This window comes from Thunnus maccoyii, chromosome 4 (assembly GCF_910596095.1).
Source record: "Thunnus maccoyii chromosome 4, fThuMac1.1, whole genome shotgun sequence".
Classification (NCBI taxonomy): domain Eukaryota; kingdom Metazoa; phylum Chordata; class Actinopteri; order Scombriformes; family Scombridae; genus Thunnus; species Thunnus maccoyii.
This window is the reverse complement of record NC_056536.1, coordinates 26814870-26823699: the sequence shown is the minus strand read 5'-3', so window position 1 is coordinate 26823699 and position 8830 is coordinate 26814870. Positions and strand designations below refer to the sequence as shown.

Sequence of the window (8830 nt, the reverse complement as noted above, 5' to 3'; positions counted from 1 at the left end):
CATGTCAATATTTGCTGGATGTATTGGCTTCAGTAAATACTGCAGTCCACACATACACACACACACACACACACACACACACACACACACACACACACACACAGTGCTCATTCCAGCAGATTCTGGGAATAGAGTTCTCAACCAGCTGTACAGTATGAAATTTGTTGTGTCCCAGTAATGACACAACACAAAGCCAGGCAGGTGGTTATAAAGATTCTCTTTCTGCAGTAGATGCCTCATACTCTCCCTCACCCTTAATTTATTCCCTGAGGTGCTATGAGTGATTTTGTCTGTTCTTTCCCTTATATTAAACATCGCACACTATTAGCTCTCAATAATCATTTGCTGCAGCCCAGGACACAATGATTTCCCATGACACATAAAACTGCAATAACGTCAACTCGGTTTCAGAAATAATATTGCCAACATTCTTTTTTTTATGTGTCTCCCCCGGCTGGAGAAAATGCCTCCGCATGACTCGCCCACTCTCATATGGAGAAAAGAGATTGCACAAACCATTTGTTACTTTCAGAAGTTACAAAAATCTAGTTTCTGCTCATTTCTCCAAAAATCCATATCTGAGTTTCAAAAGAAAAAAAAAAAAGAAATATTTCAGGAGTGAAAAAAGGCTACATGCTGAAAAAGACATTCAGTATACTGAAATAATTTCATCCATCAAAAAATGTATGAATGTATCTACAGTATTCTAACGGTTCGCTGGCCCAAAATAATTACTACAAACATACTTAAATGCAGACACTTTTATGACTTATTGTGCAGCATTGTGGTGTCTCTATGTATTTAAGTTTACATTGAAAATATAGCAGATGATATTTCAAGTCTTTATTGTTTATTCATCTCACTTTCTCTGAATGAAGACTTGAAAGCTGTAATCTTTTCTGTTTGATGACAATAATAAGGAACCTCTGTCTGCCGCTGGTGGGAAATCACAGGGCTGGTTCACACTGTGTTCACACTCTGTGTCAAGTGTGTATTAGGATGAGTTAAAGAGCAAAATTAAATTAGATGTCAAAAAAAGGAAGAAATACTTGGAACCTATTAAACTGGGGCAGGGTAGGCTGCTCATTTCACATTTCTCCAGGCACGTATGACTGTGGACACACTATGAATTTCTATGGTAATCAAATAAGAGTTCTAGTGAGGCCACAGACAGTCTGGGTATGAAAGGTCCAGGAGAGTTTCTCACATTAAATCAGACAGAGTAGAAAGACAAATTTCAGAGAATGTCAGGTTTAAAAAAAAAAAGCTGTTGGCCCATCACAGTTTGGTATCAACCGACTGTCTAGATTGAAAAAAGAAGGGAGAGTTATGGTTATACTCTCTTGTATAAGATACTTTATCAAACATATGAGCAGCTCTGTAGGGAAGATGGAAGACACACAATGAGTTTCTGGTGGTCGGTTATTCCAGAATTGGTATAAAATTTCATCTTGAGAACACAATATTTGTTTAAAAAAAAAAAAAGCTTAAAATGGGGATGTTGGATATCTTTTTCACAAGAGATCTGCAAACAACATTAACTAGGGATGATTATGCAAGGCTTGTCCATGTTCCCCTTTTCATTTTTTCCACCACATTTTTCCATTCCCCTCCACTTTTCACAACATGAAATGAAGTAGGAGAATGCAAGATGGCACAAGATTGCAAATAAAAACTGAAGACTCACTACTGATATTGTCATATTAGATATATTAGACTAAACATCATTAGGAACTGTGGCATAGATTGTAATAATAACAACACCAAGAGCAACATCATGTTAACAGTAAAGTAGTTTCTTTTTTCAACTTGATTTTGTTTGAATTGCTTGTAGCAGTTTGCAAAAAAAATATCTTACAAATGTTGTTGCAGGACTAAAAACAAAAACAAGAAAAAACAGAAAAAAGGAAACAATGGAAAATATAATAATGTAAATAATAATAACAATAATTAATTAATTAATTAATACATTGGGAAATAAAAGGTGATTAAAACAATATAAATTAGATGGATTCATACTAGAAACAGAACTTATTTGTGATAAGTGTAATAAGTGATAAGTGTGATTTTTTTAGTGTAAGAAATCTACATGCATCTACATCTACATCATGCAGTCTTGCCATTAATTGGCAAGAAAATCTCCCAAACATAATTTATAAAAGAAAAACAACAACAAACGTTTATCCCCCTGGGACATGACCAAAATACATATAAAAAGTTTGATGTTTGTTCTCCACATTTCCTTCAGCGTGCTCCTGTTTGAGGTTAGAAAATATCTGTTGATAATTTTTCCTTTGTGTTCTTTCGAGGTATTTGTATTTGAGTAACGGTGTTGACATTCTTATGTGCCATTCTCCGAGCTCAGACTCTTGATTTATTTTTAATTTTTCATAAAGCAGCTTTAAAAAAAAGTTACAGTATTCTTGCATTTCACCTCTATTGGAGTTCTGTCAATTGTGTGAAAACACTGTGGCCTCTGGTGAATGTTCCTGCCCACTTATACTTCCCCCTCTGCTTCAGTAGATGGCGCACAAGTGTATTTTCAGTCTCCCAGTTTTCCAGGAAATACAAATACCTGATGATCTTCCTGCAGGTCATCAGTGTAGCTCTGCTGCTGGAGGGTGTTGTTGTCCATTTGCAACTCGCCTAGTTTCTTTTTCCGGTTGATAAATTACATAACTTCAAGACCAAGTATTTTTCTCATTAAAGGACATTGCGGTCATGTTTGGCTTATTCAAGGATCTCTCCTTATCTTCAACATCAAGGCAGATAATGGTCAAGTGTTGCTGGTGTTAAAGCTTATCTATCCCGCCAAAATGAGGTTTCAAACTGTACACCATTATCAGGGACACCAATCCCACTAAGATGTATTGCACTGATGCATTTTGATGGAACTCACCACATAAAAGAGAGAGTCAAGAACCGCCTAACTGTTATCTACGCTTGAGGCAGGCGAACTGTATTACCTTTCCATTTCAAAGAAAATCTCACAACTGGATCACGTTTCACAGGCAGACAGGTCCAGTGACTTAACCAGAGCTGATCACAGAGGACGTGAAGCTTTACAAAGCTGCAGCTCATGTTGCCCTGTGTCAGCATCGTTCAGGAGAAAATAAAGGCATCCTCCACTCAGTCAAATCCCTGCAGTAACCTCAGTAGGATATTTCAGCGTGTGAGGAATGAGGGTGGAGGAGCAGCAGAAGTTTCATTTGTGAGTCAGCCTATAGTACATGTAGGGCTTTGTCTCAAGTCTTTGGTAAAACCTAAGTCTGCAAATTCTTTTTCCTCTCATCACAGCGGCATGCCATGAGTAATGTCTGTCATTTGTACTCAGAGATATGATATGAAACACTTGAGGAAACCAATCAGCACAGCAGCATGATGGTGTTGCATGTGAAGTTTCAGTAGAAGAAATTCCTAGCACTCTTCCTTCTTCCTTCTTCCCTCTTCTCTGGATTTATGCATCTGCCTTGCTTATATAGTTATTACAACATGTCCCAATGTGTGATTTACTATGACTTGTCATAACCAGGGGCTATATTCAAATAATGCACTTATGAATGACACTTAAAAATTTCAAAAGCATTGACTTCAGCCTACAATCCCTGACACTTCAATGTTTAATAATATGGAACTAATATACAACGTGTTCACTCGGTGGAAAGTGAACTTTAGTCAAGTTGTCTTTCCCTCAGCTAGTTCGCACAGGACATATTCTGCAGAGAGCGTGAGAACCACCGACATGCTCTGTCCTGTCAGCATTCCACAGATCTGCAGAAACACTTCTGGAAAATTCCTACCTGAGATATGGCAGAAGAAGAGAGAGAGGGGGGGGGGGGATGGAGAATTTAAAAGAACAGTAAGAAAGACAAAATGCATCTTTCAAATGCTTTGACTCACTGTGAAATACAACTTTTATTGATGGCTAATTATTTAGAAGCAAGCTTTACAAAATCTTCGTAGGTTTGACTTGCTGCGGGTCACAATAGAATGCAAAACCTTCACTGACTGCAAAAGCTTCCCCACACAAGAGAAATCCAAATCTCATGAATCTACAGCGCGTCTTGGGGCTGACCAGATAAATTCCCATTAATTCTGGGCTCCACAACAATTGAATAAAAAAGGCCACGGGATGAATATTTATCACAGATTAGATTGCCCCGCTTTCAATCAAATTCCAAACCCAGTACACTATTCTTATCCACATGTAAAATAGGAAGTATTTATTCTAGCTCTGCATACTTCAGCAGGATAAATAGGCACTTGCAGAGCTATACATCTGCCATCCTTGTTGCCCTCTCCTCATCTAGAGAGCTTGGCCTATGAAGAGGAATCAGCATTAGATGTTGATACATAATTTAGTTTCCCAGCTGCGTTATCCAACCTTTGCTACCAAATAAATATGTAAAGCCGGCGGCTGTGGCTCTTATTTTCAAAAGTCAGAAACTCATTCTGCTCCTCATGTTCTATTCAGATAAGCAGAGGCTGGAAAATAACCAATGCCAGATTACAAACTCTCAATTTAGTGCCAATGACTTCTAGAAATAGAACGATGTAGGAATCGTCTCTGGGCTAAATATCAACCACCTTCTGTCCATGTTTGACATTCAGAACAGTGTTGATGTCACTAGCAACCTTTTTTTTCTTTAGTTTTTGGGATAATTCAATATCCTTACAGTAGTCTGAAAACAATTTATTATCGTTAAAACATTTCAAACTTATCTTTCCTGCTGTGTACTTGTCAAACTTGATGGATTTACAACTGTACTGTGTAAAATATATAGATATTTATATTCGGTTATATGATAGCCATGAGGCATCCACTGCAGATATCCAAACCCATGAAATGATTACCAATTTAAACAAAAGAAGGGAAACACATACCAGCATGCACACACACAGAAATACACACCACACATGCACGTCCCCCTCTCCCACACATCTTCCCTTTTACAATACTTTTCCCTCCAACAGGAACCAAATATTCCCAGCATAATATTCTGAATGAAAGCACTTCTGTCACACCATCACAACAATTCACTCCTGTCCCCCCTGGGAACTGTTAGTTATGGGGACAAACACATTATTATCACCTGATCAGTTCTGGTAGCTTTGGTGTATAAATAAGTCTGCTTAAGCCTTTATGTCATTCTGTGGTAGCGCAACAATGAGCAAAGTGAGAGGATGTGAAAGAGGCATTTGATCTCATTTTGGATCATGGCCCTGATGAGGACGAGAATATCAAACCTGAAAAAGTGCTGTAAGAGGAAGCATCTGAAATGGGAGCCAAGTAATTCAGACGAACAGCGATGAAGGAAACCTTGCTGATAGCCTACTGATCTTAAACTTGCATTAATAGGCCTTTTTCACAGCAGACGTTTTGACTTGTCATAGCAGGAAAAGCACAGGTGTTACTAATAACATTAATGATGACTCCATTCTTTTCAAGGGTGCAAATGGAATTCAGTCACACATGTGAAAAGGGTCTGTTGCTTTCTTGACTTGGGTGCATCGCAGAAATCTGTAATCACAACATTGACTTGTTATCACCATATAAACTAACATTGATATGGCGAATGTGTCAGCAAACAGTGCTTTATTTGGACATCAAGCATTCATTGGCTCTTTCTCTCAAATGAGAGTCGATATTTACTTTCATTTTAGCTCTGTCTTGGTCTTCATCAACTCCAGAGGGGAACGTCTGGCTCTATAGCTGCTAAATGTTCCACTATCTTCACCAACTAGTGAACTAACTTTGTCTGTATGCTGTTTGGTGCTGGGCAGTAGCGCACAATGGGTCCTTGATGAGAGTAGTGATAGTGAACAAAAACAGTAAAGTTGGCTGTAAAAACAAAACATTGAGCTGAAAGAGGCTAAAATGCTCTGCAGAGCTGAGGGGAACTGCAGAGTTGGGTGATAATTCTCTGTGGGTTTGTCACTACATGTGACCCCTTTTACATTACATTCAGTTGATCCATTGTTAATATAAAAATATTGATTAAAGCAGCCTTAAAGTAATAATCTCAAAGATTTTCATTTAAATAACTGTCTGTTAAGTCACTATCTATCTATTGTTATCACTATCTATTGTTGAATGAAGTAAAACAATGGTGATTAAGCCTACGGCCCACTGTTGAAAGCCCTTGCATTTGCAGTATTACGAAGGGGGTGTAGGCGGCGACGTTCCCGGGAAAAATCACAAGCGGTGCACAGTTAGTGACACATTTTCGGCACCCAGCAGTGGTTGGTCCGCCAGGGAGGGTAGGTGGAGTTAACGCAACAGACTTGCTCTTCAACTCGCATACTGTTTATTCCCCATCTCTGCTAGCGTTGCCAACTGCTAGGCGACAATGTGGATCTCTGAGAAGTTTATTGCCTTCGATGCCAGCAAAGAGAACGAAACAGAGATCTTCAAGATTGTTATGTTAAAATTGTAGTTTGTTACAGGCACAAATGAATAAAAGCACATGGCCTGTGGTGTTAGTCTGTGACATGGATGTGTTGGCCCAGAAACCCTTTGCAGTGTGAAGAGAAATGAGCCTGGCTTTAACTACGCTCAACATGAAGATATTTCTACTGACTCCTTGTCTTCAGTGATGACAGCACCTTCCCACTCACACCAGCCTGGTGAGCGAAGCACACACCCTGGGATAAGGCTCTGCAGCTGCAACAGCCCTACCCGTCAAAAGAAAAGAAAAAACATAAAAGGTTACAATAAGAAAAACAACATCACGTGCCACAAAAATAACAAGTTCATTTTCAAGGTGCATGCCGACATCACATTCAGCAACTACTAATCCACACACACAAATTTGCAGTGATAGCTGTTGGGGCACAACATGAAGTTGAAACACTTTGCCGCTGTTTAGTTGTTACTGTGCAGATGATTAAATTAATAGGGTTGAAAATTAAACTAAAAACAAAATGATCACAATAAAGAAATGTTCCCATTTCTCTGAGTTATTGAGAATAGCAGTCCACCTCCACATGTTATTTCTGACTGATGTGGGATCATCTCGTCCTCACTGGCTTGACACTAAAAATTTGGTGTCAGTGTGTCACCACTAATGTGCTTTTGCTGACTTAGCCTGGATAATCCTGTAACTCTATATAGAGCTGAAATTTGGAGACTTTGAGGATAACAGCTCCATAAGGGCTGTTTTCAGCTCCGACATCCTAAAAGGTGTCCAGGTCCACCAATCCTTTAGAGATTATGAACAACAGAGTGACAGCAGGGATATTTTTTGTGTTCCAAGTTTACAGCTACTGCTGACCTTGGCCAAAAAATCTTTCTCAGGTTGTCAACATTTTTTTCGTAACTAAAGTATTTGAAGTCAGTTTTACTGTAATTGAACGTTCTCTAAATGTGGCCCCTGAACAGCAATTGTCCAATCATAGCTTAGCAACCACCACTAAGCACAGCAAGCCTGTCAAAGCTTTGGATTTGTCCACATGCCTAAACTATGTGTGTAGGGCTTTAATAAGAGAGTAAGAGATTTGGAGGGTGGTGTACTTTTTTTTAGCCTTTAAAAAGCCAAAAACACAGGAGTGTTTAGGAAGTGTAAGGAATGGATTAAATCATGTGTTTTAATACTCTAAGAAAGCTGTCAACTGCAAACGTTAACATGCCCAGGTAACTGCTTACTACCTACATTAAGGCAAAGGGCTAGCCATTAGGCCGTTAGCTAACTAGTTACAATCAAAATAAATAAAAATGTCTGTGTAGCCATCATGTGCATATTTAAGACCCTTTTACCAGTCTTGTTTAAAACAATAAAAGGTCCGCTGTTGAGAGTTTTAGGAATAACATTTGTTTTCACTAGCTAGCTACAGCTGATTAAACCTGCTAGCGACAGTCATCATTTCAGCCAAAAAAATCCATAGTCTCTGGCTAGAGATGAGAAGTCTGCTTTTGTTTAGTTCTGTGTTAAATGGAAGATCAGTTGTTTCAAAAATTACTGTGAATTTTGAGGAGTAAATCTGTCACCATTATCATTATGAACTGTAGAATGGAAATCAAAAGTAACAAGGAGGGTGGTGCTTAGCGAAGGTCAGTTGTGCTAACTGCATTGTAGAACTTACGTACTCAATAGGCGGACTCCGGTCCAGATCCAGACAGAATAACTATTAAATCCAGATCGGAAACAAAATTTCACCACAACTGACTCGAAGCCGTCACCTCTGCTGTTATCATTCAGCTACCTGTTAGTCAGTAACCGCAGTTAGCAAGGTTGGTGCTCCGGTTGATTAAGTAAAATGGCTTTATAAAATAAAACTTACAAAAAACCAAACATTTAAGGATGAGTGGACTGGTATATGTATTCATTTGAAGAGTAATGTAAAATGCCACTATGACTCCAAAAATGCCTGTTTTGAACAAAACTATCCCAAAACTACAGAGGTAAAAACCACGAAACTGAACCAGCTGGAACTGACATATTAAACTTCCAGCAGAATCAAACATTTTCAGTGATACAGTGAAGAACTCATACCCCATAACACACCAGTGTCTCCGCCTGGCCATCACACCTTTTGACACTTAAGATTAAGGACTTGAGCAATTCCTGTACAGAGTTCTGGAGTTTGTGCACTTAAATATCATTATTTATTGTACTCTTAGGCTACTGGACCTTTGATCTGGTGGAAATTTAGTAACTTGACCTCTAAGACTTCAGTATCCCTTCTGTAGAACACTCAATTATCTGAGAAGGCAACTGACCTCTGTCTCTTGACAATTAAACCATCAACTTTCTCTTGCAAGAAGTACGATACTTTGATTTATTAGTACATTAAGGGTATACAGAAACCAGTTGTTGGCAAGGAGGATTAC

At 38.7% G+C, this 8830-nt stretch overlaps 1 long non-coding RNA gene across 1 annotated transcript; it reads right to left on the bottom strand.

Annotated features, from left to right (window-relative positions):
- Nucleotides 1–3617: 3617 nt before the first annotated feature.
- LOC121896521 lies at nucleotides 3618–8331 on the bottom strand. The gene is made up of 3 exons (XR_006096023.1): nucleotides 8087–8331; nucleotides 6582–6675; nucleotides 3618–3800 (listed from the first exon to the last, which is right to left on the bottom strand). It is a non-coding gene; the product is annotated as an uncharacterized LOC121896521 (long non-coding RNA).
- Nucleotides 8332–8830: the final 499 nt, after the last annotated feature.